Below are 8,184 nucleotides of genomic sequence, written 5' to 3'. Positions count from 1 at the left end.
AGGCAAAACAACGCATGGTCTAGAAGATGATATAGGAGAATAGCTCCATGACCTTGGGATTGAGGAAGATTCTCAAAGAAGACTGCAAGCACTAGCCATAAGGGAAAGTTGATAAATTATCCAACATGAGAGCAAAGAAGTTCTGCTATACCAAAATATCCCATTAAGAGAATGAGAAAGCTGCCTCGGGGTGGTGGGAGAGTCTAGAAGATACAGGAGACCCACAGCGCATTGTGAGGCCCAGGTGCAAGGGCTCTGGGGAGTAGGGCTCCCCAAGACTGTGTGCGGCGACCCAGGGAGCTTCTCAGAAGAGGCGCAAAGTGACCCCCACCTCCCTCCTCCCCCAGCTCTGGCCTCTTCCTCCTTCTTTCTGAAAAACCAGAGACTTAAGATAGACAGAAGAACCCCAGCCCCCCTTCTCTGCCCCATGCAGAGATAACCAAGCAAGAAAAAACAAATTAAAGAGCCCAGGAGCCTGGCGGGGCCTTGGGAAGTTTGGTTTGACAGGGCAACAGCATTTAACAAAGCTCAGATCATCCATCACTGGGGCCCAGTCATTTAGATACTGGGCATTTGATTAAACTAATATGGGCGGCTGGGGCAAGGCACGGCTGGGCGCTTCCTACCCTCGCCTACAAATTAGACCGTCACACACAATCCGATTACCTTGACTGTCACATTTATCTCTGGAGAGGGGCCATCCATCACTCCTCAGCAGCTGGCTCTGTGCCTCCTGCAGGAGGGGAGGTAAGTGCGCCCCCAAGTTTCAGCAGGCGGTGCTCACTCCGTTGTTCATTCCACCACCCACTCAGCAGACACTGTCCCAAATGCCCACCCTGGGGCCGGCCTCAGGCTGGGCATGGGGTACAAGCAGACACAGTCCTTGGCCAATAAGGAGCTCACGGAGGGCTCATGACAGGGCACGTCTCTGAGCTGGCGCAAGGAGGGCCCAGCTTTGCCCCCAGTTCCCTCTCCTCCATCCGGGACTCCGGGTGTGTCGTGCCACTGATCTGGTCCTCAGCTTTGCACCTGTGAAGTGGGGTGACAACACAGTGCAGCACCGTCCGGAAGAACTTCCGCGGTGACGGACGTGTCCTGTATCCGTACTGCCCACACTGCAGCCGCAGGCCCCGTGCGACGACTGAGCGCTGGAAACGTGGTCACGGTGAGGAGTGAGTGTGCTCAACTGTATTTAACTCTTTCTACTGCATGAAACGTAAAAAGCCACACGGGGCTCTGGCTCCGGTGCCAGACATCGCAAATACAATGGTACCAGACAGCCTTAAAATGGCCAGTGCAAAGCTGTGCACGGGATGAGTGCTCCCCGAAGGCCAGGCCCCTTCCTTTTCAAAGGGAGGACGTGATTCAGAGGCCGAGGATCACAGCAGCTGTTACCTGAAGACCCTGAACTGATAACAGGGTCGCCTCTGTCATTTCCTAGTCCAGCGGGGTGGGTACGCTCCCACTTGAAAGAAAAAGCAGATTTACAGACCATAAAGTGGCAAGGGCAGGACTCAGGTCCAGGTCTTTATGGTCTCGAACCCCTGTTTTCCCAAGGGACGCTGGAACTTAGGAGTCCAGTCTTTAGACATCCGGCTGGCCGCAGACATCTCATAAAACCGGAGTCTGGAAAGGGGCAGGCTACCCAGGTGGCACACGGGAGGGAGCAGAGGCTCGGGGTGGGGCCTGCGAGGGCAGGTCAGCGGGGCAGGCAGGGGGTAGCAGCCTCTCCCCCAACCACCACCAGTCTGCGGATGCCATCGGTCTCTTCTCAGTGCCAGAGCTGAGGAGGTGGGTGCCGGGCGGGGAGGCGCCCCAGAGTCACTCGGCCAAGCCCACGGTGGCCCCGAGGCCCCGCCTAGCACGGGGCAGAGCTGAGGCAGCCAACAGAATTCATGGTTCTAAATATACCACATCTAGATGGGGTCCCGTCCTGAGGCTTTTGCAGAGTGACCAGGGCAACGAGGCATGGAGCCTCGGTGGCACCGGGACCAGGAAGCAAGAAAGATCAGGGACATCAGGCTTCCTCCCGCTTTACAGGATGCCAGTCAGCACAGGCCGGAAGGCTGGCAACGGTGTGGGAACCAGCTTCTGGCACCAGGCACCTAAGGGCCCTGGGTGAGTTGCATCCCCTTCCAGGGCTGCAGTGGGGGCGAGAGGCGCTAACAAGCAGGTGCAGCACCCCACAAGTGCTCTCTCACTGGGACCTGTTCCAGTGATTGGTACCACCTGATGTCTCAGGGCAAGTCAGAGGCCAGCTGAGCCCCTCAGCCTGTGTGCGGGGCTGGAAAGGCTGGAGAGACAGCACCTAGGACGGAGCACTCCAATAGGGGCCCGAAGATCCCCATCCCTCACTGACTGGCTGCGTGACCTGGCAGAGGCCGCATCACCCTCGGGGGCTCCTTTCTTTATCAAAAACAAGAATAAAATCCCAAGCCCACGCAACCCCCTCTGTGAGGATCAGAAGGAACATGCAAACGCATTTGTAACCTGGAAATGGACAAATCTGATAGAATCTAAGTGTGACAGGCGGGGGAGGGGTGAGGGCTTTCCCAATAATTTCAGAACAGTCTGACCCTAGAGAGAAATCGCTTCCCCGGGAGAAGACAGGCCCCCTGCAGAAACAGCCAGAGCTCTGGAGCAGTCTTCAGACACTCAAGAGATGTCCAGCTGGCAGTGAACTTCTCATAGAACCGGAGGCTAGAAAGGGACAGGCACCGGTCAGTGGAGGCCCACCTTGTGAGCCTCTCCTCAAATTTGCTGCGGTGGTGGCCAGCAGGCTCTTCCAGGAGCAGGCTGGCCTGGGCAGTTGGGTAGGATGCAGGGGACACGCTGCAGCTGTAGGAGGGAACAGGCTGCCCTGGATGGAATGTAGGAGGTTCCTGGTGGGAGATGCCCATCGGACTGGGAGATGAGAAGGGAAGGCTGTGAGGTGGGAGCCAGATCAGAAGAGTCCAGAGAGATGGGGTGGCCTGGAAGAACCATATAGCAGATGGGAGTGGGGAGCAGGCCATAGCAGGGGAGCTGAGGAGGCCTCTTGGAACACCCCCTCCCCCCAGAGTCACCCTTCTCCGCTGTCCCAGTTGACGGTACACTTAGCCACTCACACATTAGTATAAATGAATTTGTAACAAACTGTGCCAAGACGGGCAAGGAGCAGTAATTGCAGGAGAAAGAATGAGGTGGGGGAAGGTGGCAGGCAGCCCTCCCTAGTAAGCCACCTGCTCAAAGGCAGGGGAGACACCCCAAGAGTTCCCCAACGGGGACCTTCTGCTGCCAGGACCACCAGTCCTCCCCCCACCCCTCTCCACAATGCCAAAATGCCAACACTCTTTTGTTGCCACTTAAACCAATTTGGGGGTAATTCTGCAGGCAATTGTCTTCCGATTTACAATGCGGCTCAGTGATTGCATCGAGGCTGATGGTTCAGGCTGTAATTGTATGGTAATCACTTCTGTTTATGATCGATGCGGAAATCACTATTGTTTTCCAGCAGGCTTGTTAAATCAAAAAAGTGCAGGGGTGGGAAGGGAGGGTTTATTTCTGTGAGTTGGAGCCCCGGGAAAATGAAATTAAGCAGAGCAACCCAGCGTGGGGGGGGGGGGGGGGGAGGAGGTAGCTCTGACGGCAAAGGAACCCTCATCAGCTCAGAACTGAGACAGAGACAGGCAGGGACACAGAGATGCAGAGACAGCGAGAGATGTGGAAGATGCAGGTGGAGAGACACAGGGAGGGAAGCCCAGGGAATGACCAGGCTTGGGATAGACATGGTCGGATACTCAGATACACAGATGCCCACAGACTCCACCGCTCATACACGCAGAGACAACAAGACAGAGGTACTAAAAAATCCCCGTGCTACGCACACCCAACACTTCACCAGACTTGCTCTCGCCCAGTCCCGGAGAGGTGGGACAGCCCAGGTGCCAGCTGGCTGGCCTCACACTACCTGCCCCTCAGGGTTGGGGCACCCTGCCTGCCCCATCTGGGATCTGCCTGCCTTCCCCTAGCCCCTGCCCCAAGGCCACCTACCTGCTGCCTGGAAACAGGGTGGCAGATGGCACCTGGGGGGCTCAGGTGGCAGGAGCAGGGCAGTGTTGTGAGCTGAGCCACTGCTGCGGGGAACAGGGGGAGCTGCCCACCTGGTGGGCAGAAATCCGAACCTCCCAGAGGCTGTAGGGAACAGGCCCGGGCCAGGGGAGAGGCAACGCCCCCCAGGGCGGCCACGGGCACTCCATGGCACCACAGGACTGAGCCAGCCCAGGCTGGAGGCCAAGAGCCACAGGGAGCGAGCAGGCACCAGCTGCAGCAACTCAGACAAACCTGTAGGTTGCAGGCCGCGCTTGGCTACAAGGCGTGTGTTTTTTTCAACCACATGCCCTTCTTCCCCAGCCAAAGTGCATGGAGACCATGGGGCAACGTACTGAAAAGCACGTCCACGGTGAAAATATCAGGTGTTTGCTTCCCTGTCAGCTCTCCTCGCACTGCCTGCCCCCTTGTACCGGTCTAACCGCCCTCCTCACTTCACAGTTCACCTCGCCAGGGAAGCCCTTCCCCACCCGAGTGAATCCTCTCCTGGGCCCCATGGTACCCAGCTTCGGCGTGGGCTTGAAGGCCACCCTGACCTACCGGTGTGGCTTTCCTTAAACCCCGAGCGGCCGCCTCTGCTGTCATGTCCCGCATGTCGCCCTTACAGGCAGTCAAGGCTGTGGATGGCAAGTGGGAGGATCAGCCCTCCTCGAATGGAGGAGAGGGCCGTGTCCTGTCCTCTGTAGGCCCTCCTCGGCCTGCGTTCGGGCTCTGAACTTGCCCCGGCCTGGCCCTCAAACGGGCCACCCCCAGCCGGGCTGGGCCCTGAACCGGGGCGCCCTGGCTGCCTAATTAGGGGCTCCGTAGGGTATGCCAGGCAGCCGCTGGAAAACCTTAGAAGTGGAACGATCACTCCCTAATTGGACTTCCAGGATTCCGCCTAAGAAAACAGACTGCTTCTCCCCCAGGGACTTTGCCGCTGAAGTATATACAAACAAGGGATAGTTGTTCAACATTAAAAACAAAGTTGGCTAAAACGAGAATTGAAACTACAGTCGAGTTGTCTAGATGGAGAGGGATCCCCCAAGGGTGGGGAGTATCTGTGTGCGTGGCCGTGTGCATGCGCGCACGGGCCCGCGTGTCCACCCGGGCAGGCTCCACGTCCGGCAGGTGGCCCTCTTTTGGGGTCATTGTCTCATCCTTTCTCTGCTCAGGCTACCGTAACCAAGGTTCCCATCCTATGGTCTGGACCCCACACCCCCTTAGGCGCTGTCACTGGTGGGCACTGAGGTAAAAGACCAGAGAGCCTCAACTCTAGCCTGACCCTGCCTGACTCCTACCCTCAGTCTCCCTATCTGCCCAGGGTTGGTAATGACAGTAGCTCCCCTCCCAGGGGAGAGAAGGTACCACCTGGGTAGAAGCACATTTTTAGACTCTGACGAGCTCTGGAAACATCTGATATCTGTACTCCCTGCTCCAACTTGTAACCTCAAATCTGGGGGCCTGGGGGCAGCCGATGACCCCTGGCTTCTGTTTATTTAGCACCCTAAAGTCAGGTCCTTGGGTGGGAAGTTTAAGGTAAGGCCACCAATCCAGGGTGTTTCCTCTCCCCACACCAACCCCTTAAAGGGGAGCTAACAGAACTGGCAACAGGATGCTGAGGCTCGCAGAAGGCTGGGACCAGCTCGAGTGGGAGCCGCTCCCTGCGTAGGCGTCTGTGGTCAGGGGACAGGGCTGTGAGGTCACAGAGACCCAGACTGCCCTGGGTCCGTCAACCCTAGTGCTAAGGAGGACAGGAATTAATGGCCCCATTTTTCAGATGGGGAAAGCGGGGGCCCTGAGAGGCAAGTGACTTCTCGTGAGGGGTGGAACATAGCAGTATATGACTCTACAGAGCTCTGATATCCCAACAGTCTGCAAGTCTCTCTCTCTCTCCAAGTAGCTCTGACAGCATTCACAGAATTCCTCTGCCATCCCCGAAACAGGCAGAGAGGAAGCTGTGGATAGTCAGGGCTCATTTCCCGGGGAAGCCATGGAACACCCTTTCCTGAGGGCTGGGAGGGTCCAGAGTCCTCTTCCTGAGGACGACACAGGCCTTCTGGGGTCAGCTCCAGCAAGCCTTCCCAGGCCCTCCCCTAGTCCCTGGAGTGATGCACAGAGAAGGCCACTGGGCTATATGCCCTTGGCCATCTCTCAGGGGGAAGAATATCCCTAGAAACATTCAGGCCTCGGGGTGAGCCCCTCTCTCAGAGCTCCAAGTCTGTCTTCCAGTTTGAGAGGGCCAGGGGCATGCCTGCACTGGGGAAGGGACAGCACAGGGCCAGACACATTGACTGCCTTTATCTTGGGACACCTTCTACTTGTGGGCCCCAGTGGAGTCGAGAACCATCCTCCTACCCTAGCATAACGATAACAACGGATATTTATGAAGCGTGTCCTTGTGCCAGGCACATGGACCCGGTGGGTGCTCCCAGCAATCTCAAGGTCGCTGCTATCGTCATCCCCGTTTCTAGATGCGGAGGCTGAGGGGTCACAGAGCCTCAGTACTTGCCTGAGGTCACACAACTGGTAAGACGAGGGGCTGGCCACACACAGCCCGGCCCCGCCTCTCCCTTGCACCGGCCTGCATGGCGAGAGGGCTGATGTGGATACCTGTGTGCCCCACAGGGACAAGAACATGTCACACACACCACCTGGCTCCTGCAGCACAGACACACTCCCAACACCCCTGTGCTCGCAAATCTATGCAAACCCACAAGAGCACTGCTGTAATACATTCATCCAACAACCATTCAACTTATAAATGTCCCCCGCATGTCCACAACCACGTTCAACTGCATGGGTACGAGGTACCTGCACACAAATGCAAAACCCACAGAGGTTTTCAAACATTCTATCATATACTTCTGTTCTCCAGCACGCCCCCCCGCCCCCCCCCCCCCATGAGGCTCACCCTCGTCTCATGCCCAGGCACACATATGGCCTTGCACACCAGTGCCTCCTGGCTCTATTTTCATTAGGTCATTAAGGGACTTTAGGCTCATAGAGGGCAAGGACTAGTTGTTGTTTTTGTTGTTGTTGTTCTTTCCGCATTCCCCACCCAGAGCCAACCCTTCATTTATTTATTCATTCATTCAAAACATATTAGTGTGTACTTTTTTGCCCATTTGGATGTGGATCATAAAAACTCGAATGAGCTCCAGCCATGAACTTGAAGAAATCCAATATTCCCGCACAAACGCAGGGCCGTGCTGAGTGCTGTAATTATCGTGCAGTGAACTGGGAGAGGGTCACAGGCGAGCATATTAGTAAGCATACAGGCACGGAGGGCATGCATCCCGTGCCCTCAGCAGCCTGCATGCACTCTATAGCTCCTGTTACAACAGGCCTGTGAGGGGAGGGTGCCCCCATTTTAGGGAGGAGGCAGCTCAAGTGGCAGAGAAATGTCAAGCTCAGATCACCCGGGTGGAGGCCAACAAGGCTGCAGGTAACAGGTATCTAAGACCAGGGAGGTGTCCTGGGAAGCCAGCCCAGGCCAGGACTGGCCAGAGGCTGGGTTCCTTCTGGGCAGGAGCCCAAGAGCACTGCGGGGGGCACCCCACGCTCCTGGGAGAACGGGGAGAGCAATCAGGAAGCCACAACCTGGGAAGAAATCTCCATGGAAGAGACTGTAACCTGAGGACAAAGAGCTTATCCAGGTCATCAAACGCCTTTCTTGGAGAAGGTACAACTCCATGCAAAGCTGACAGGATTATCAGCCCCTGACAGGCCTGATGCTGGGGAGGCTTAATTCTGGGGGGAGCGGGGGCGGGCACGGGCTGTGGGAGCCTGGCTCGCAGTGAGGCAGTGCAGGGTAAGGAGGGTGACCTGACCGCGCAGTGATGTTCCCTGTTCCCCGGCAGGGGCAGGCCCACCCCACCAGGGCTGCCCACTACTCAGAGTACCTTCGGGCAGGGGCACAGGGAGGGTGGAGGATCCCTCCTTGTTTCAAGGGTCAAAGTGGCCCGGACAGAAGGAGTTGGAGCCTGTGCTCACAAAGAGAAGCAAATGCTTGGCCCCTGCCCCTTCTCCTAGCCTGATGCGGACCTCTGGGCACCCCCTTCCCTGGTGCCACCACATGGGGGGGAGGGGGCACAGAAGTGGAGACCCAGGGGT

The 8,184-nt window shown here is 57.1% G+C and overlaps 1 protein-coding gene across 11 annotated transcripts in view; it reads right to left on the bottom strand.

The window, feature by feature from the left end:
• Positions 1-8,184, bottom strand: part of ZMIZ1 (zinc finger MIZ-type containing 1) — a 229,593-nt gene that overhangs the window by 48,756 nt on the left and 172,653 nt on the right. Inside the window, exon 1 of one of the 11 annotated variants that reach the window (XM_053206997.1) lies at positions 667-6,965. The exons of the other annotated variants lie outside the window; for them this stretch is intronic. The gene's annotated coding sequence lies outside the window, so the exon portion shown is untranslated. Of the gene's footprint in view, positions 1-666; positions 6,966-8,184 lie in introns of those variants that run through there. 11 annotated transcript variants of the gene reach the window in all.

The sequence above is a fragment of the Acinonyx jubatus genome, chromosome D2 (genome assembly GCF_027475565.1).
Source record: "Acinonyx jubatus isolate Ajub_Pintada_27869175 chromosome D2, VMU_Ajub_asm_v1.0, whole genome shotgun sequence".
Taxonomy (NCBI): Eukaryota; Metazoa; Chordata; class Mammalia; order Carnivora; family Felidae; genus Acinonyx; species Acinonyx jubatus.
This window is presented reverse-complemented; position numbering and strand designations above follow the sequence as displayed.